The following is a 23,412-nucleotide window of genomic DNA, read 5'->3' as shown; positions in this document are numbered from 1 at the left end:
TGAGCTGGATTTTCTTGAGGCTTCTAAGGGAACAAGGGAACTCGACGAGTTGCAAGAGTGCACTCGATGAGTCTGGTCAAACATGGACTGTTCACTCGAGTTCGACTTCTGTTGACTTTAGGGTTTGGTCAAACATGAGTAATGGAGACCATGGAGGGGTAAAATGGTCTTTTACCCAATTTAAGAGTTAGGCAGAGAAGAATATCATTTGGTTAATTAGAGTCTAGAATCAAGTATTAATTAGAGATATTTACCCTATGTGTTAGGTGGTGGCTAGTTCGAGATTTCTGTTCGAGGATAATTGCTAGCTAACTTGCAAGGTTAGTCTTCTCACTATACTTTACCTAGAGTGGTACTTATGTGTGACCGGAGGGTCTTATGTTCTTACATTGACTATTATGTTATCCTGCCTTATGTTGTAAATTGTGCATTATGTCTTTGTGATTTATGTTATGTGGAGTTTTACAGATCGGACTAGAGGGTCCAACGAACCGTGGGACTGGAGGGTCCCATTGAGACACATTAACCTACAGTGATATAGCATCCAGTGGCTAATGAGCTGTGTGTGTTGTATTTTGGGGAACTCACTAAGCTTTGTGCTTACTGTGTTATGTGTTGTGTGTTTCAGGTTTTTTTCAAGATCACAAGAAGGCACCGGCTTGATTGTACACACATCGGATACAGAGTTAAATTGAGATGTTCTTGGAGTTTTGATATATACAGTTTTTGGATATGAGATTTAATGATTTGAAATTGAAACATTTTGTTATTTTATAATTGTGATAAATGTGTTTTTAAATTGAAAATTTTGGTTTGAAATTTACGGTGCTACAAGTTGGTATCAAAGCCTTGGTTTTAGGGATTCACATGCACCTTCGGGTATGTCTGGACTCAAACTGAGGATTTGAGAAAAAATTTCAAGAGAAACAATTTTTCTAAAATGGGTAAGAGTTTCTAAGAGAAAAACAAGAAAGAGTAGTGTGTACAATCAGCCAGATCCCGAACGGTGATTACCCAAAATACCCTTACTTTTTGTGTTATGAGATATTTATGAGATATATTATGTATGCTAGTGAGTAGTCTAGGTATTTCATATTTAGGGCTAGAGTTTCTTGGTTTGTGATACCTTAGCATAGGGATTTGCTATCTATGATGTGCTTTGAGTATGTGTGGATCGATTAAGAGTATCCAATAGGAATATTGCAGAGATAGAGTTTTTGAGTAGAGGAGTAACCTAGGAGAGATACTTAGATGAGCATTGGAGGAATCTACTGAGAGAGTAGCTAGATACCCGTATGGGGTAGAGTTGCTTGAGTTTGGTGACACCTTTTGAGTGTGAGAAGAGCAAATAAGGTTTGTATCCTAGAGTGGTTTGTGCGATGGTGGAGGTTATTCGATGCCCGAATGTTGCATGCTTCGTGGAACTCTCGATGATGGAATTCAGCTACTAATTTAATATAATGATATTCAGGATGTAGATGGATGGCATCATAAGGAGTTCTTTAGCAGCTGATGGCAGAGAAGTGTGAGAACCTAGGAGGACCCTAGGGAGTCACCTTTGTCAGATGAGTATGCTGACAGATTAGAGTATTCGTTAGGGAGTGACCACGTTTATCGAGATTGGTGATCGAGAAGGTTGAGCAGCTACTTAGGAAATCTGAGACGATCCATGTGGAAAGTATGGGTAGATGTGGCAGGTAGTATGAGCCCGTACTACTGAAAGCAGAGGACCCGTACTCGAAACAGGGAGAGTTCCAGAGGTTCGAAGTGGTAGATTGAGAGGAGATAACATGGTTCGTGTACCTTGATTCATAGCCGATCAAGAGGTGGTCACATGGTTCGAGTAGCATGACTCGTGCGGGTTAGTTCTTTTGGTTTTACCAGTTTTCCTGTTGTGATTGATTAGACTGAGATCAGATGTGATAGAGTGTGGTGCCAGAGGGCCATGTTGAACGAGTTTCAATGGAGCATAACTTGAGAGGGAAATCGAGTTAGTTTTAGAGAGATTTTTGGTGAGATGCCAGTTGGGGTCGCAAGACTCATGGATGAGTAGAGATGGTGCTTTACGGAGGATTACGTTGTGAGATGAGCATTCAGCCGATAATAGAGATGTCACTTCTCGTGACCAGAGTTGTGCAATTTCCGTTTTCTTGTGAGAAGCAGAATTGATATTGAGCTTCCGATTTCTAAGCTTGGAGGTAAACCCGGTGGGGTAGCATTGGTTGCGATCTTTCATCAGAGTATCTGGGTAGTATGTCTGCCGCAAGGTAATATTATAGCATAAGAGGGTCATCATTGGGAACTGAGATGGTCAAGGACACGGATATACCCTATTTGAGTGTACTAGGGCATATGTTAACAGTAGTGTCGAGTGATCAAGAGGAGTATTCTGGGGCGGTGGCTCTCATTTCCTATGATGGATATCGAGTGTGGGGGTGCGGTCTCTGCTCTCATGATAATTCTCGTGATGGGATGTTGGTTAGGGAATCGAAGACGAGGAGTGTGATACTTCATTATTTTCGGACTAAGAGTCAGGCTACTACGAGATAGTTGAGATGACTGATAATGTGTCAGTGTGAGATTTTGGATGACACGTTGGGAAGTTTTTCGAGGATTATATCTGGGATTCGGGATGTTGGGAGTTGCTCGATCTTTGTCGGGAAGATCATCGAGTGTTATGTGGTACTTTCGAAGAGTAAGTGTGATGTATCGGGTGGAACAGTCTGCAGAATAGATTGTTGGTGTACCAAATGGTGATCGTTCGAGCCCTGAGTGGGGGAGGACCAGGTATTTTATGGAGAGTATTAGAAATTTTTTCATGAGCGGTTAGAGAACTGGATATAGTGACCTACGGTACGGATGCATGAGACCGGGGTTATTGTTAGTCGAGGCGAGGTGCAGAGCAAGATAATGCATGTCGTACGAGTTTAGGAAATGATGAATGTCTCCACGGCAGGTGGCTGTTGGTCAGAGACCTTGTGGTGGTTACGAATTCTTCGGGGTTATAATGGTAAATTCGAGATGGGTGGATCGTAAGGATAGTTTCGGCGGTTGAGAATTTTTGGTTCAATGTATGGGTTGATATATGCACTCTGGGATGGATAGAATTTAATTAGGCAACCAACTTTAGGGTTGGTATGTGTATTCTTGCATGGGTTTTGAGCAATAGAGGAGGGAGTTACGAATGGTCATCAACGTGTTATGAGGCATTGACGATTCCTCCGTGTTTCAATTGAGAGTTGGAATATTCTGAAGTTACGAGTTGTGTGAGAGGAAGATCAGTTATGAGATTCTAAAAGGATGCATTGCTATATCTGAGTATGATGTCGTAAGTAGGAGATCAGTGGTTGAGGCAAGACATCGTGAGGTTCTGTGATGATGTACCGTGGTATCTTAGTAGAATGCTCTGAATTTCGGGTTATTTTGAGACTTGAGTTATAAGATGGCAAGTGAATTATCAAAAGACTATGGTTCCACCAGGGCCCTTCAACTAAATTTCATGAAATGGGAAAATCCAAACATGTGAATTGCAGTGATGAAAAGTGTTGGTCACAACGGTTGTCGTCAGGAGTGGTGATGCTTAACCTGGGTGGGTATGTGTACCTATCTTTGTTGAGCCGTGGAGTATTCGGTAGTGAATTCAGTGGGGTGATGACTCAAGGAGGAGATTATGGGGGATAAGAGGGTGATTGGATCTGAGTGGGAGTAATCACTTCAGATTATCTGGGAAAACCATGGAGTGAGCCCATGGTGAGTAAGTGAGAGAGAGAGAGAAAGAGTGTGTTGTGATACTACGGGCAGACGTAGTTTTCACCAGACTGCAAGAGAATGTTGTGATACTACGTGGAGCCGTAGTGTTCACCAGTCAGCAAGAGAGTGTTGTGATACTGTTGGGAGCTATAGTATTCATGAGTCAGTGAAAGAGTGTTGTAGGCCTATGGGGAGTCGTAGTATTTTCTAGTCAGCGCGTGACGCATAAGAGTTTTTAGGCTTCGGTAGCCTTATTATTTGATTTTTGAGAACATAGTGGTCGGACCAGGGGCGAGACTGGGGTCTCTATATTTGTCGGGAATCATTATACTTTGAGTTAAATTTTGGTTATCACAATCGAAAGGAATTGGAGAAGTGATGTACGCATGCTTTGCAGGTCATGGGCCATGAGTTGAGTGCTTCATTGGGGCGAGTGGTTCCAATTCTATGTTAGACCAGACTCTCAAGTTTGAGTTTGGCTTTAGTGGTGTTTTGAGTAGGCGAATGTGTACCATCGTAAATTTCAAAATGATTTTTCTTTTGAAAACGTATAATTCTCAATACATATTTCACAAAACGTCATTTATTAAAATCACAAAACATAGTTCCATGTTTATTAAAATGGTAATCCAGGATCCTCCTAGCTCTTTCTTTGGTGTGTATAATCGAGCCGGTGCCGTCCCGCGATCTTGAGAAGAAAACCTGAAACACATAACACGTAACACAGTAAACATGAAGCTTATTGAGTTCCCTAAAATACCACATATAACACATATTAGCCACTCGAGGCTATAACTATGTGGACCCGCTGGTCCTAACTCTGTGGACCCTCTAGTCCTAACTCTGTATACCCTCTGGTCCTATCTCTGTGAACCTTTCGGTTCTAACTCTGTAAACTCTGGAACATACACAACATAAATCACATATAAATAATGCAGCGTATCACAATTACATAAATACCATACAAGATACTCTGTCATATAACTCTGGTTACCACTCTAGGTAATGTATAGTGATAAGACTCACCTCGGATAAAGAACAACTCCTATAATTACCGCTGCTATGCACCAGACTCTAACTCTGTTCCATACCCACAATAAATCTCAAGTAGGAGCTAAGTCCAACCCCTCACTCATTGGGTCTAAAGATAGACCACCTAACTACCCATTAATACCCTAGGCCCATTGGGCCCACCAAATCCCAATAATAAATGGGTCCTCATACGGCCCAATTCCCAACCAAAAAGGCAAGCCCAAACCAAGGGCCCCAAAGCACATATATACACTCCGCTGGTCCAAGACTCTATTGCGTGAAGCCCAAACTCTAGGCCCAACACTCAAGGCCCAAAAAATAACTGAAAATCCCACAGAAGGAGTTACGCGCGACATACCCTCCTTGGTACGCCCAGTGTACCTAAACACTCAAGAAACTGATCGGGGACCTCAACCCGGTACACGGGGCGTACTGGAATTACGCGACGCGTACCTTCAGACTCGTTTAATCCATTTTTTCTGGATCTTAACCCGTTAAGACCTTAGCTCAACTCTTGGATCTGGACTTCCTAACATCTCTTACTCCATAAAGTTAAAAACTTTAAGTCTTTGCATGGCTGATAAGGTCATAACACATGAAATCTCTTACTTTCTAAACCCAAAATGCTCATAACTCATGCATGGGTAGATTCACATGATCAAGACCTTATTTTTATGGTTCTTCACCACTAGAAACACTTAAAACGACAGGTTATTAAGCTCTGGAGTGTATCAACTCATAAAACCTCAAGCTTAGGACCAAAAACCCTAAAATGGACCCTAATATGCACAAAACAAAAAGAAAGGGAAAGCTTGGAGCTTTATACCTTCAAATGGTGCTCTAGCCCCAAGAAAGCTCAGAACCATAGCCTGCTCTTCAACTTCACTCCCTTCCATGCTCATTCTTAACTCTTAAAAGTTCACAAGAACACAAACAAGCTCATCATGGCCACCACAAGCTTCAAGAACAGATATTAGGGTTTAAGAGGGTTTAATAACTGAGGAAAGTGGCCAGAAATGAGACCATCTCTTTGTTTTTATAGGGATAATTCACTTAATTAGGGTGACCTTCTCTGCCTAGTACGCCCAGCGTACCCCCCTAGTACGCTAAGCGTACTAGGTGGCTCTTGCTTAAGAAACATGCGCATCTATACGCTAAGCGTACGCATACATACGCCCAACGTACTTTGCTGCCAAAATCCTCACTTAGGGACTTATCTTGCCAACTCTCCCAAACTTCCATAGCATCTTCAAAATGACTCGAATTCCAAAAATCCTCATACGTACGGAAAGGTAATGAGATCCCCTACGTTTCTAGCAACTCGCCTCAAACTGAGGCCTCCTAGCCCCCAACTCGTGGCCCATGAACCATAATCATGGATAATCTGAAACTGGATGTCACAATTCTCCCCCAATTGAAATAGATTTGTCCCTCGAAATCACCCTGTGACCCTACATAGATCAGACCCTACTAGCCGAGAAGCACCACCGAAGGCCCTCAAACCCAACGACAATCACTTCCAAAGATACTCGATCCCACCAAGAACTCCTGACCCGAAAGGGGGCAGACCCAACTACCCTACGGTGCTCAATCCGAATCTTCTAAACTTGAAAACTATTGCGCTCTAATTCCTTTCCAGACCATCCTCGAACACTATCCTGTTAATCTCCCACCGACTAACAAACTCTAAGGACACCCTACTAACCCTGATTCCCTAATCAATCCCAATCGCAAGTCAAAAGAACGGAAGGTCCATAATCTCCCTCTCCCCCCATGACCCACTGCAAGGGAAATCATCAGGATCCATTTGAGATGATGAACCCAAAATTCCAATCTCGGAACCAATGAAAAGATCATGCTTGCCTAGGAATATTATCGGACACCTATAAACCCAATAGATGAGCCTCAAGCTCACCCATCCCATAACCCAAAAAGGTTTCACTGATTCCCATCTTATAATAATTGTCTCAACTGTTAGTGATGCACAAGTCATGCAGTTCGCTTTCCCTCAAGCGAACACTATAACTCTCTTGAGGATCGGATCACCCCTGAACTCTATTGATTACTACTCAATATTTCGTGCATCCCGCTGCACCTCCCGAACCAAGGTCCCGACCTACTCAAGTCTAAGACATCAGATGACAATACCCCTTATATGAATCCCACCTCCGATTCCAGAATCTCATGTCGTTTATCCAACACGGCACTCGGACTCAACTCAACTCGCGAGTTTGGTCTGACCCGAAGTAGGAACCATTCGTCCCAAAGACCCACTCAACTCATGACTCGTGATCCGCAACTCATGCGTACTTCACTTATCCAATTCCTTCGGATTGCGATGTCCACACCTTACTCAGAATACAATGATTTCCGATCATTGAGGAGACCCCGGTCTCACCCCTGGTCCGACCACCAGGCTCCCAAAAACTCATAAATTAGGGCTACTCAAGCCTAAAACTCTTATGTGTCATGCTCTGATCAAGAGTGCTTCATCGTAACAACCTCTCGCTAACTAATGCGCACTATGGCTCTCCCATAGCATCACGACACCCTCCTAACTTACTAGTGAGTACTACGGCTCCCCGTAGCATCACAACACCCTCTCTCTAACTAGTGAGTATTATGGCTCCTCGTAGCATCACAACACCCTCTCTATGACTAGTGAGTACTACGACTCCCCGTAGCATCACAACACCCTCTCTCTGAATAGTGAGTACTACGGCTCCCCGTAGCATCACAACACCCTCTCTCTCTCTCTGACTAGTGAGTACTACGGCTCCCCGTGGCATCACAACACCCTCTCTCAGACCGATGGGTACTACGACTCCTCATAGTACCACAACACCCTCTCTGTTTGGCGAATATCATGGCTTCCCTCAGTATTGCCACACCTTCTCGCTATATGGTGGATACTACAGCTCCCTGTAGTATCACCACACCCCTTTTTACTAACTCGTTGAATTGCAGCTCTTCGCAGTCTCACATCACTAAATCTTACCACTTCACAATCTGATCCTCAGATCGACGCCTCACTGTGATCATTACTCATGCTCTGTGAACCATCCGTATATAGGTGCACGCACCTACCCGGATTATGCACCATGGTAACTTGACGAAAATCGTCATAACAAAACAACTTTCCTTGCTGCAATCCATTGTCTTCGATAATCCACTTTCCGTCTCAGCTTGCGACCCCAAAATTATCCGAAATCCGAGACATTAAATTTGGATACCTCGATACACCACCCTAGAACCTCACAATGTCTCACCTCAACCACTGATCTTGCTGATATACAATCCGAAATTTGAAATATTTCGAATTCTTACTTTGAAATATGGAGGGATCATCAACGACCCGTAACATATTGATGGAAATCCGAAACTCTTCCTATTTTTCTCATACCCATGCCAGAATACTCATAAGAACTCTAAAATTGGTCGATTAATCAACTCCTGCCCCTCCCATACTGCATAGCAGCCCACATTGAACCAGCATTCCTCAACCAACGAACTACCTACGAGCCAACCACCTTGATTTCATCATTATAACCTCAAAGAATCCCTATCCACAACAAGGTCTCCGACTAACGATCACTTTCCATGGAGCCATTTAGCCTTTACCAAACATATTCCTTATGCATTTTCTCGCTATGTACCTCACTTTAAACACCAATAACCCTGATCACATGAATCCACATCGCAGGTCTCTATATCTAGATCTCTAACTGATGTTGAACAAATCTCTAATCCTCTCAACCAAATACCCTGTCCTCCCCCACTTAGGGTTCGAACCCTCACCGATTGGTGCACTAACACTCTATCCCTTGGACTGTCTCCACCAGCAACATCGCACCCAATCTCACAAGGTGCTACGCAACGCTCGACGATCTCCTCAACGGAGATCGAACAACCCCAAATACCCAAATCTCATAGGAAATCCTCAGAACTTACCATTATAACTGCCTCTAGTCATTCAGAATCTCACATCATACCCTCACCAGACCTTCCAAATGTCCAATATTAACCCTGACTCCTAATCTGGAAATAATGAACTATCATACTCCTCATCTGCGACTTCTCATCCAACGCTCCGACATGTTCCTTATCATAAGAGCAGAAACCACATTTCCACTCTCTATACACATAAAAGACAATAAGAGTTACCACCCCAATATACTCCTCTTGGTCGTCCAACGTTGCAGCTAACACATGCGCTGCTATACTCCAATAGGGTGTATCTTGGTCCTTGTCCATCTCAGTCCCCATTAACAACCTGCTCAAGCTATATCATTCCCTCGCGACAGACCTATTGTTAGATACTCTGATTGAAGATCACCATCAGTGCGATCCCACAAGGCTCACCCCCAACTTAGAAACCGAAATGTCGACACCTTAACACGTCTCCCTCTGGAAACGGAGATAACACCACTCGGGTCACAGAAGGTGACATCTCTCCTATCGGCCGGTTTCCCAGCTCAGAGCGTATTCTTTCATAACATGCCGACCCTACTCATCTCTCAGTCTAGCGACTCTATTGGCATATCACCAACAATCCCTTGGAGCTAACTCGATTTCCCTATCAATGGATACTCCACTAAAACTCATTCATCGTGGCCTCCTAGCCCATATTCTATCTCATCAGATCATAGATTGACCCAAACACGACAGGATAACTGGAAAAGCACAAACACTATCCGCTACGAAGCATGGTACTCGAACCATGACATCACATCTCGCTCTGCCGCTGATCATGGTACCTAAACCATGACATCACATCTCGATCTGCTACTGATCATGGTAATCAAACCATGACATCACCTCTCGATCTGCTAGCAATCATGGTACTAAAACCATGAAATCACCTCTCGATCTGCTACTTAGAACCTCTGGAATACTCCCTGCATCGAGTATGGGTCCTACGCATTCAGTAGTACGGGCCCATACTACCTGCCACATCTACCCATACTCTCTACACGGACCACCCCAGATTCCCTAAGTAGCTGTTCAACCTTCTCATCGCCAATCTTAACACGCGTGCTCACTCCTCAGCAAAATGCTTTACTCTGTCAGTGTACTCATCTGACAAAGGCCACTTCCTAGGTTCTCACATTTCTCCGCCATAAGCTGCTGAGAAACTCCTTATGATGCCAGTCATCTACTGTGACGACCTGAAATTTATTCCGTCGCTGTAACCCATTTCCATTAATAAAAGTCGTTTCTATTAAAATTTTCCGTTAACATTTTGGATTAGGTTAATTAAATTGAGACTTTTATATTGACTTCATAAGTGTCCAAACGAATTAAAATCATGTGATACACCCTCGAATTCTTTTAGAAAGATTTCTAGTTTACGACCAAGTCAAGTTACGAACATTTAATCGGATACAACCATAAGCTCCGTTTAACGTTGGTATCGGGTAGATTTCCACCGGGCCACAAACTCAACCCCTATATAAGGGATTGAGTGGTCACCATTTGAAGCTTTTCCCACTCTTAACACACTCTCTCTCTAAAAGTCGATTTTGATCCAAAAACGCACCTTTCGTGCTCCAAAATCGTAAGTGATCCTTCCTAGCTTGTTGTTTAGCTTGTTATGCATGCAAATTTGTGATCATTCAAAAGCCTCAAAATAATGTGTTTACGGTCAAGGAACAACTCCAAAACCGTAAACACCCTTAAGTGGGTTTTTGAAGCCCCAAAACTATGACAACCCGTAATTTATTCCGTCACTGTAACCTGCTTTCGTTGATAAAGCCGTTACGTCCCAATTTTTCCGTTAACTTTGTTTTAAATTAATTTAATTGCGACTTCTATTTAGGTTTCATAAGTGACGGGATACATTTTGAAACATTAAAATATTTTCTATTTTCATTTAGAAAATATTTAGTTTCATCTAAATCGTAATTACGGTAACTTAATCGGGTGTAACCAAAAGCCTCGTCTAACGTCAGTATCGGGTAGAATTCCACCGTGTCCCGAACTTAGAACATTTTTAAAGCCCAAAAGACTTCATTTTGAAGTTTTACACTCTCTCACTACTCTCTCTCTAACCTCTCTCCTCAAATCCAAGCTTTAGGTCCAAAATCATCAAATTAAAGCTCCAAATCATCAAGGTAACTACCCTAACACATAGATTAGCATTCTTAGCCTTCAAATTTGTGTTTAATCTATGAAAAAGGACCATGTTCATGTGTTTACGGCCCTGGAACACTCTTGGGCCGTGAACACACATAGATGGGGTTTTTGAGCCTTAAAACCCTTCCAAACCACCTTTGGAGCTTAGATATGGCTTAATGGCTTAATGGATCGAACCTAGAACACCTTGAACTTAATTTTTGGGGAGTAAACATGATTTTACTGCCCAAGAACATACTTGGGCCATAAACTCATTATCATGGGTAGTAAACTCAATTTCAAGTGTTTAAATGCCACTTAAACACACCAATAGCCTTGGATTAAAGTCTAGAAGCAACCACAATCAAGTTAAGGACCTTAAACTTACTAAAACTGCCCCCATAGGAGCTTATGGCCGTAAACCCCCTAAGAATGGGTTCTTAGGCCGTAAACTCCTAAAACATGATCAAATGGAGCCTAAACTCATTCCATGGCTTGTAGAATTAGCTAGAAACACTTGTAAAGACCTATGACCACCAAAACATCAAAGGAGGGTGTGTGGGGGAGTTTATGGCCCTAAACTCTTATTTTACTGCCGTAAACTCCATTAGTTGGTCTATATGATGGTTTAATCCATTCCTATACCCTAGATTTCATCCTAGCCAATTTTCCCAAGTGATATAAGACCATTTAGCACCCTAGAACACCCCACCATGAGTTTACGGCCGTAAACTCATGGGGAGTGGGTCATTAGGGCCATAAACTCTCTTGGGAGTTTACTCTTGAAGAGTAAACTCCATATCCAAGCCTTATACGTCCTTAGATATCACCCGGGTCACTCCAAACACTTATTTTGAAGTGTTTTCGCGTCTTGGAGTGTATAATCTTATCTAATTAGTGATTCAAAGTCTAATTAGATACAATTGTGTATCATTTCGTATTACATAGGAACCTCACGCGTTATCAAGCCCCGATCTAACACTTAGCATCCTAGACGAAACGTTCCTCGACTGGTGAGTTCATACCCTATGCCTTTTTCCGTGTTTTCAATGTTTTTAAGGGGGAATACAAGCAAACTATAATTGTTTTCAAAACCTAAAACTGATGTATTTCTATAAATATCTGGCTAACTTTTAGATTTCTTTACCCCTTATGCATTATGCTTAGCATAAGGGATGTTTTATCGATTATAACTACATGGATTTCAATAAAGGAAACAATCAAATCAATCAAATTATTATGGGAATAATTTGGGATCTTTAGTTCTTATTTAACGAGCACAGATTTATGTAAAGTTATTAGATAAACTATGTCTGATTCATTTTATCTCTGTTTAATATAGAGTATATTGCCAGATAATTCCATTATATTTAACTGTCTTCACTATATTATGTTTCAAAACGATTAGTATGTTTGATAACGTCTGACAACACCGTGAATAATTTGATACTAGCTTGTGAGATTCGTCATTATTAAACCCTTTGGGTTATCAGTAAATCCTCCCCGGAAGTGTAACTAGAGTCTCCAGGAGGGAGAGCGTGGAATTTGCGAATAGATCTATTCGGGACTGACAATCCCACACCTAAACTGCTAGCTACAGTTAGGCGGGCACGCTTGGGGTGACAAATTCTGGAAATCGTCTGACGTCTGATGAATGTCAAGGAGGTCTCGGTGTCGTATTAGCATGGTTACCCGACTCACAATATGTATTAATATAAGTTTATTCACGAATTTGATTCTATATCTATCTTTAATCTATAGTATCTATATCTAGTACGGGATGGTATTCCCATGGTTTTGAATCTATATCTAGTACGTGATGATAATCCCATCGTTTTGAATCTATATCTAGTACGGGATGGTAATCCCATGGTTTTGAATTTATATTTACTATGGGATGCATTCCCATGACTTTTAATCTATATTCTTGTGTATTAAAAACTATTTTATATCTAGTACGGGATAGTATTCCCATGGTTTTTTCAATCAATATTTTTATGTATTAAAAATATCTACTGTTATACTGGATGGTAATTCCTAGTGGTTTTTAATATATAGTTTTATGTATTAAACTATACACTGTGGTATTTAACTAAACTTTACTTTTAGGAAAATAAGGGCTTTTCCTGGGATAACTGAACTGTACATAACCGGATCGTATAACAAACAGATAACTAAACTAAACTTATAAGAAAATATGGGATTTTCTTGGCTAACAAACTTTTTCGGAGAACCAAAGGAAACATGTTCATTTTCAGAAAACAAAACACTTATGAACTCACCAGCTTTATGCTGATTTTCAAACTGCTTGTATTCTCAGGTCCACATTAGACAGGTACCCAGCGATCCTTTTGGCGAAGACGGAGTACGCAGAAGACATGTCTTTACTTTTGTTCATATGAAATATATGTATGAAACTTGTAACACTTTGATTTCAAACAAATGTAATAACTTTATGTAATGTATTGCTTTGTGTTTACTACACTTACTATGTACATTGGTTGCGATATTCATGACGTCCTCCGCCCTGGAACGTTTCCGCCTTCGGTTTCGGGGTGTGAAAAAAAACCCTCCAAAACCCTTCTAGTGCTTAGCTATGACTTAAGGACTTGCATGTATGAGCTTAGAACCCCAAATTCATGTCATGAGGGGAGTAAACACCTCTTCATAGACCATAAACACCTTTTTAAGGTGTTAAATTTCCCTTAAACACCTCTTGTGGCTTGGGTTAATGTTTAGAAACAACCACCATCGAAGTAGGGACCTTAAACATCAAAAGAAACCGTGATCTTAAAGAGATTACGGTCGTGAACCCCCAAGGGATTGGTCCTTTGGCCGTAAACTCCCTTAAGGAGGTCAAATGGTGCCCTAACTTCCCCCTATGGCTTGGATTAATGCATAGAACCTTGTATCCTTTCATTTGAGACCCTAAATCATGTAACAATGGGCCAAGCATGAGTTTACAGCCATAAACCCATATGTTTACGGCAATAAACTCACCAAGTGTCCTTCAAGAACCGCAAACTCCATTTCCAAGGTCATTTCAAGTCCCGATCACTTCCTATGCCCTTGAATCAACCCTAGAACCTTCCCTTGTGCAATATATGACCATTGAACATCCAAAAACACTCCACCCATAAGTTTACGGCCGTAAACTCATGGGGATATGGTCTTTGGGCCAAAATCTCCCATAAGGGTTTACTCTTGAAGAGTAAACTCCCTAACTAGGCCGTACGCTCCTTAGATGCAACCGGTATCATTCCTAACACTTGAGATAAATTGTTTTCACGCATCGGAGTGTATCATCTTACTTAATTAGTGGTTCAATGTCTAATTAGATACAATTATGTATCACGTCATGTTACATAGGATCCTCGCGCATGTGTAAGCCCTAAATTGACACTTAGCATCTTACCCGACACATTCTCGTCTGGTGAGTTCATACCCCTACACCTTTTTCCGTGCTTTTCATGTTTTCAGGGGGGGGGGGGAATACAAGCAAAAGTACAAGGAAATGTTGTACTCAAACTTATTATTTCGTATGAAATGTTACATGTTCAGTATGCTTTTAACATAGAAAACCGTATTACCAACCGTTTAACTTGCAAAGTTAGTTTTCAAACTAATTGTGAAACTCATTATAAAATGTTATATTTTATATTTCACATAGGATTTCATGCCATTCATTAAACAGGATTTTACATATTATTACTTGTAAATTCGTTATTCTTGAGATTGGAGACACGTCCTCGGTAAACACTCCACAGAAATACGCGAGTGGAGGACCGCCCCTATAACCAAAATCTCCTGGAGGGAGAACGTGACTTGAGTGTATAAATCTATACGGGGCTGACTACCCCGCATCTTGGGAAACAACTTTTCATATAACCAAAGGAAACTTATTCTTTTACCAAAACAAATCGCTTATAAACACACCAGCTTTATTCTGATATGTTTAAAACTGCTTGTATTCTCAGGTTCTCGTTAGACAGGTATCCCACATTCTTTTGGAGAAGACGAAGCGTATAGAAGTCTCTTCTTTACTTTTGTTATACTGATGTATATATAAAACATGTATTACTTTGCTTTCAAACAAATGTAAATATTACTATGTAATGTAATGGTTGTGTTTACTATGCTTGATATGTACATTGGTTGTGATACCTTACATGATGTCCTCCTCCCTAGAACGTTTCCGCCATCGGTTTCGGGGTGTGACATCTACCTCTTAAATATCGTCATATTCACTTGGTAGCTGACTCCCTGTTGGATTAATGTCTAAGTCCACAACTATAATTGGTGAGACTTGACCCGACCCGGCATGGTCCATTTGGGTTGCATGGCATCATGCATTTGGATAGACTATAATGAGAGAAATAACACTTAATGTTTGTTAATATATTATAAGTTCTAATATATTAATAAGATTATTTAATTAGTATTGATCAAGAATTAATTTGGAACTAATTAAGTGATCAAAAAGAGACTAATTAAATATATGGGTTGATTGTGTAAATAATTCATTCTTATATATGTGGGCTTATGATCCAACATTCCTTATGTTGGACTAAGTCCATGGGGTGACCCATGGATACTGCATGGAGGTTAAAATCCATGGAACATAAGAAATGGGTAAAGTTATGAGTTACATGGTGTAACCCTAATAGCCACCATATAAAAGAATCCCATGGCTCAAGAAATCGGCCACTGTGTGAGGAAAAAGGGCTAGCCGATTTTCAACAAGTGTTAATTCCTCTCAAGTCATTCCATATGTATTTGGTGTTTTGTGAACCATTTGAGGTGTCACACTTGGGGCACTAGGCACTCAAGCTTCATGAAGACATTCTACATCGAAGAGGTATGTAATTCTAACTTGATATATTCATTTGAATCAATGTTATTATGCTAGTTAGGATGAATATCTTAGAATGTTCATATTTTCATGTATAACAGAGAAAACATAGTTCCACGGTATTTAGGGTTGCATATACACTTAGGAGTGTTAGAATGCTCAAAACCCAACAGCAGTATCAGAGACAAGGCTTGCTTTCTCTTATACTTGATGCAAATGTCTTTTTTCAAAGTTGAATTTGTCCAGACCATAAAACTCGATGTGTTTATGCAAAAAAAACCTCGATGATTTCATCATTTTGGGCATGAACTCGAAGAGTTTCTCAAGGAACTCGACGAGTTTTGGGTGTTGACTGCTTGTTGTTTGCTGTTTTGGCTGGAATTGGACTAGGAACATTACCCTAAGTTGTTTTTTACCTTATAATCTTGTTTTTGATGTGGTAATGTTCATGCTAATCCAATTTCAAAGATAATTATCAATCGATTCATGTTTTTTATTAGTTTAAAAGTTATGCTAATTACATGAAAAAGATTGATGTGAATTATCTTTGTTCATATGAGTTTCTTAGATTAATAGATAAGTTAATTGATTATGTGTTTTCAATCCATTTTAATCTAAGAGTTGATTCTAAAAATGTGTTTTTGTAACTTGTCCTCAAGTTATATGAAAAGCAACATTTAAGTTTCATAAAACTCATAAAAGTTGGCAATGGTTACAAAAATGAAGAGTCTTGTCCTCAAGTTATGGAGATTCAAGAGTCACTTCATTAAGTAACAAAATGTGTAACCTTAATTAATTCCATAAGTTACAAAATAAAGAAAAGTTACATTCTTTTATTAGTTTAAAGTCTTCCATAACTTGTCCTTAAGTTATGGAACTTGAAGAGTCTTTTAATTAAAACTACTTTAAACTCATAAGTTATGGAATTAATTAGTTTTGAATAGTTTCAAAACTTGCCCTCGAGTTTTGGAATTTGAAAAGTTTTCACTTATGAATACTTTAGTTCCAAGTTAGCCCTTAGAATTTTAAAAGTTAAAATTCAACCCTTATACTTTATAAGATTATAAGTTAATAATATTTATATTTATGTATAAGAGTAAAGTAAGTCTTACCGTTAGTAGGCCTCATTCACGAAACCGATCTATAAGGGGGTATAAGGTTACTGCCTATAAAATGGCAGTTTAATGGGTGTCCACTCTCACCCACCGCTTCCATGACTGGTGGAGGTTCATTAGCAGAACGGGTAGGACAAAGACTATAATTATCCCTTCATTAAAAGTATTAATGATAAATACTAAGTAACTAAACCTTTTATAAATACCCAATCTTAGTTAGTTATGAAAATGTGAATTTGGTGCTAACCCATGAAATTACACTTTGCACTTTGCTTAAGTTGTTAGTGGAGCGTGTGTGGTTTACCGGCATACGAACCTGGACATAACAAGGTAGGAAAAGGGAAACTTAATATTTATCATAGTATGAGTGGAGCGTGTGTGGCTAACCGGCACATTGATTGAGGGGTAAAAACTTAAGGGTACCAAGTAATTTGCATAGTTACTTCACACCTTGTTTTATGATCCTCGGCATCCTAGTCACAAACACTGAAGGGCACATTCGAGATTGAAACATGCCATTGAAAATTTCAATGAATCTCAAAGATCTAGGAGTTTCAAAACCAATTAAAACCTAATAATACATTTCGTTTATCTTGGTGGAAATTGCTGAATCCTCATTCACCTACCTTAAAATATTTTATAGCTTGGATTACGGCATCCCTCTTCCAAGTTATAAAAGTATTGTGTTGGGTCCTAGCCTTAATATTTCAGATTGGGTGTCATATTAACGACTTTAAATCAACTATCTTGAATATCTTCGAAAAGATGTCTAGTTTAGACATTTATGATCTTCCCAAATCTCTTGAAACAAGCTTTCCTAAATGAAGATGGTGTCCCATGGAAATCATACTTCTTTCACCTCCTCCAATTATTCTCCCTAACCCACAAGTTCTTGAAAAGTTTAAGGTCACTCAAGCCCTATTGGCAAGTAAAGGTCTATGTGTGGTCACATCTTGGAGATGTAGTCACATATTGACAAGTCAGGAGAGTTGGGTGTCAAAGTCTTGAGAAAGTTGGTGGTTCAATCACTTTCTAAGTCACATAGAGAGTTCCTTTGGGACTCCTATGAAACAGACTATGACAAGACCCTTAATGATCTTATCTATTTTCCATACTTTAATATAGCTCAATAAATATGGTTATACTTACAAGCTTAAGTGTAATTCTGAGACATTGAAAAGGTTCCAATGTATGACAGAGCGAATAAGAAGAATCAACTTAGGTAGAAAGATAAAAGTTTCTCAAATCATAAAAGATGGGAGACTACTTTAGTATCATGTTATATGATCATCTTAATGATTAAGAGACCTTATCACAATTCATCCTCTAAGTTCATTTTGATAGCTAAGAAGAGGAGCTATAGATTGTTGAAATGGTTAAATCAAAAAGATGAGTCACACTTTGTTCCAAAACAATTGTTAGAGTTATACTCTATGATTGTAACATGAGTGACATGTCTTAAACAAGGTTTAAAACACTTGTAAAATGTAAGAGTAAAAGTTTTCTACTCTTGTACATTTGAAATTGGTAAGTTGTGATGTTTTGGATGAAACAAAGACCAATTAAGGCCAATTGTGTGAAGTGTTTGTCTTGATTAGAATCCACACTATCTCTTGAATATCTGACAAGGAAGTCTTATATGTCAAGAGGACATTGGGAGTCTTAAAGGTCTTGAAAGTCTCAAGAACTAATCAAGAATAAAACCTGAAGTTCTTCACTAGAACATGACTTGAGGTTCATAACCTATCGTGTTGACATATCCTGTGCCCATTCCAATTAAAGTTGGCTTTGCATATGAGTTCATAGAGTTCTCAATTGGTTGCACAACAACTTGGAAGCAATGGCAAGCCCTTAGGCTGCCAAGTGGCAATAAATTAAGATTAAGTTCTGTCCATATGAGTTTGGATTTGTCATTATCCTTTTCTTGTGACTATGGTTTTGGCAATTCACATGGATAAGAACACATACACCATTAAATCTAAGTGTCATTAGGTTTCTCTCCGATTCATGAAAATGATGCTGAGGAAACACTTTCACTAAGTAGATTTTAGCTAGATAGCAATTGTGATATTTGCATTCTCAAAGTTGTTAGTGGAGCATGTGTGGTTTACCGGCACACTAATGTGGACTTGTGAGAAGTGGCAAAGGTCTAAACAATCAAGACTATGATTACGACATCCCTTTTCATAGTTCTTAAAATTGTTTAGACACTCCTGTGAGCTATATAAGATAAGGTGTATGATTATGATAAAGTTTTATCAAAACAATCTAGGCTCAGAAATCCGAACTTTGGTAAGAAAGTCAATAAATATTGATTTCTAGAAGTCCAACTGATTTCTAAGTACAAGTCAAAGCTAGTGGGAGCATAAGTGTTATGATAATAATCATCATCTTAGTGGGAGCATGATAATTATGATAAGTATTGCAAGTTAGCAATGTTAATTATAGAAAACAAAAAATTCCAATTAGGAAAGAGTTGTTTTGCTATAATTAAGGGAGAGGAAATTATACTTCATCTCAAATCTAAAAGCTTAGATTGAGGTTTTAATCATATTTAGTAAGGGATATATATATATATATATATATATATATATATATATATATATATATATATATATATATGAATTTCATGTTGGAATGGCTCAACAAAAGGAAATTTTATATATGGGTCTATTATCTGCGTTCTCAAATTCGATTATGATTACGGCATCCCTTTTCATAATCTGAATTCTGAGAACTCGGCAAATTGAAATGGAAATATTATAGCAAAAGACTGGTTTAGTCTTTATGTGACATATCATGAATCGTGTCCCATATGCTTCGGATATAGGATCAATTACATGTGCTATATTCATCCTTTCTAAAATTTTCCAAATGCCTAGGGCATTAAGAAGGGAAAAGGTCTAGAATTGGATATGACTAAAATGATTAAGCAATTGTTGAGGACAATCTAAGGTTTACCAAAGATTGGTTGCTCAAGGACAGTTGGAAATATAGTGATCATTCTGTAAGGACCGTATTGACATAATCTGTAAAGAGGCAACTCCTGTTCAGAAGTGATAGTCAAAATGGAATATGGAAATGTTTCAAAGTTAGAAATTATTCAATCTGTGTAAGATTAAGAAACTTAATGCAAGAAGGATGTTTCCAAGAAGCTGATCTCCTTTGGAATGCTCTGTAATGGTTGTTTTCAAGTCTTTCTGGCTTTGTGCATAATCATTACAAGATGATCAATGCATATAAGTTTAGAATCTAATAGATTTTAGTAAATGTCATGAATTTGGAATTCTTGCATTTGCAGTAAGGATTTGGGACTGTGAAATGAGAATCATTAGAGTTATGTTCAATTGGTCTATTCCGCAAAGTAAAGATCATAGACAAACATAGTATGCATATTTGGTGTGTGGCTTGAATAGTGTTTAGAAAACATAGTGTACATGCTTGGAGCATGGGTCAACAATTGTTTTAAATTCAAGAATAAAGTTGATAGCTGAAATAGTATACAATAAATAACGTGTAATCATATGGTGATAAATAAAAGGTGTTTTATTTATATTCGTAAGTTCTGAGACCATATTAGATTCAATTATTATTGTCTTTCACTTTGCATATTTTAACTTTCAGAATAACTAGGTCATTGTTCTGGATGACTAAGTTACTCAAACCATCCACAGTTGGTCATATATTGGAAGTAGATATGAATTAAGACTATCATCGGTTGGCTTGTAGAAGTCTAAGATGTTGGACAAAGGGCTACAACACTCATGAGTGCTCATAAGTTATGAGTATTGGATTCAACCCGCACTCATTGGAATCACTTCATGGATTTTATCATGTGTGATCATGAGACGATAATCTCTTATATACTTCAAACCTAGAGACATGAGTTGTTACTATGAGTTGGTTGTACATTGATTGCACAAAAATGCATTTGGTAACTCGATGTTATAAAACGTTCCTTTGTGTATGATTCAATAAGTAGTAGAACAAGCCATATGAGTCGAAGTTTATCCATTCCTTTTACCTTCGGGATAAAAGCGATATGTGTGGGCCCCTCGATGATTTGGTGATGACAAATGTAAGTGCTCGGTCGGGCCTGGACTGATTTGATTTGTTCAATTAGTCAGTCGTCATAAATCAGAAATCGGGAAACAACAAATGGACACAGAGAATGATTATAATCCATATCTCAGTCCATATGATATCTAGAATGGAGGAATATATGATCCCTTATCTAATGGACAAGTTATTGACAAAGGTCAGAGATCATCGGCAAGGTCAGAGTTCGACAGAAGCTTTTGAGAGCTACGATTACCAGTCAGTTCTTGAAGTCATACGCAATAATAGTTTTAGACTTATCCAAGTGGGAGACTATTGGATTAATGTCTAAGTCCATAACTATAATTGGTGAAACTTGACCCGACCCGGCATGGTCCATTTGGGTTGCATGGCATTAGGCATTCGGATAGACTATAATGAGAGAAATAACACTTAAGGTTTGTTAATATATTATAAGTTCTAATATATTAATAAGGTTATATAATTAGTATTAATCGAGAATTAATTTGGAATTAATTAAGTGATCAAAAGGAGACTAATTAAATATATGGGTTGATTGTGTAAATCATCCATTCTTATATATATATATATATATATATATATATATATATATATATATATATATATATATATATATATATATATATATATATATGGGCTTGTGATCCGAGATTCCTTATGTTGGACTAAGTCCAAGGGATGAAAGATGGATACTCCATGGAGGTTAAAATCCATGGAGCATAAGGAATGGGTGTTAACCATAAACCCCATTTGTGTCCCATGTTTACCCGACCCATATTCTCATGTATATATATAGGGGTGAGGGGTGTGAGGAAAAGAGTGATGAAACCTAGAAATTTTACGGCCAGAGAGACAGAAGAACTATTGTGTGTTAGTGTGTGTGTGAATCTCTTGTATTCGGATCATCATTCTCTTCATGAATACATTGAGATTCATCGTATTCCTCTTCTTCTTCTCTTCTATTTTATCTGACATCATCCGTTTGATTGGGATTTCGCACCATCAAACGGATCTGATTGATACACAGGCAGATTAGGGACTTACAATTGATATCAGAGTTTGGTTGTATCAATCATTTTTTTCAGATCTGGAGCTTATTTGATCTTATTTTGAAGAGATTTTTGCATTTTTGGATAGATCTTGCAAAAATAAGGGGGGTTTGTTCATCGCGTTTTTCGTAAAAACGAGTTTTTGATCGAGTTTTGGAGCAAAAAGGGTGAAAAAAGCTGTTTTTCGTCAAGAACAACGATTTCTGAAGAGTTTATGGTCTTTGAAGGGTTTACGGTCCGGAGTTTATGGCCTCGTCCTCGCATCATCAGCTCTTTAGTATAAAAAGATAGAGGATTTAGAGGTGCCGAGGTTCGAACTTGACACCTCCAACTCTTCAAACCACTTTGTTAAACCATTTGATTGTTTAAGCTTTATACACTTCTCAGCAGCAGCAAGCCTCGCATCGCATCAGTAGCTTTGCACGCCTTCTCGATCAGCATCCTCGCACCTCGCATCGCATCGTAGCAACCTCGCCTCGCCTCACCTCACATTGCATCACAGAAGCCTCGCCACGCATAAAAAAAACAAGAAGCGCATTGGGGGAGCCGAGGATCGAACCTGCAGCCTCCGGATCAGCAACACAAGTGCCTAACCATCTCGGCTAGCCAACCCCTTATGCATTCACTTTGAAATTTTAAACTTAACCATTCCCTAATGCTTCCAACTTTCGAATTTTTGTCATTTTCAGCCCAAAATTGATTTTCCTTTGATTTTAAATTCTTTTTTCAACCAAAGATTTTAGTTTTTAAATTTTAAATTTTTATTTTTGACTTTTTATTTAAAATTATGATTTTGACTTTTAAAGTTTCACCGTTGAATTTAAACTTTGACTTTTTCGTTTAACTTTTACATTTTCAAATTTAGCTTTTCGGTTTGACGTTTCAAGTTTGACTTTTGAGTTTGATTTTTTAAATTTGACTTTTAAGGTTTATAGTCAAAGGGCATTTTTAAATTTAAGTTTGACTTCTAGTTGTGCTTTACGAAGGAATTGAAAAACATGAAAGAGAGTCGTCAGGAGATGTTAAGACAAAATTTCAACATGTTCGATTATGACCCTGAAGAAACCCTAGAAACTCAGTTGCAGCGATTTACTACACTCACTACTGAGATGAATATAGCTGGGATTTTCTTGACCGAGTCTGAGATAAACAAAAAGCTGCTGAATGCACTTCCGAAATCATGGGATATGGACGTGACTGACATCAAGAATTCAAAAGATCTCAATCGTCTTAGTCTGGCTGATATAATTGAAGACCTAAACGCTTTGAATTGTCGAAAAACAATGAGTTCCACAAACCTCCCGGTCAATGAAGTTACATGTTCTCAATCATGTGAAGTTTCATGTATGCTATCTAGTGAAGATACGATTAAATTTCTTCGGGAACAAATTGATTTATTAAAAGGGAAGTCGAGGACCTG

The sequence above is a fragment of the Lactuca sativa genome, chromosome 9, assembly GCF_002870075.4.
Source record: "Lactuca sativa cultivar Salinas chromosome 9, Lsat_Salinas_v11, whole genome shotgun sequence".
NCBI lineage: Eukaryota > Viridiplantae > Streptophyta > Magnoliopsida > Asterales > Asteraceae > Lactuca > Lactuca sativa.
The sequence above is the reverse complement of the archived record's forward strand: the minus strand, read 5'-3'. Positions refer to the sequence as shown.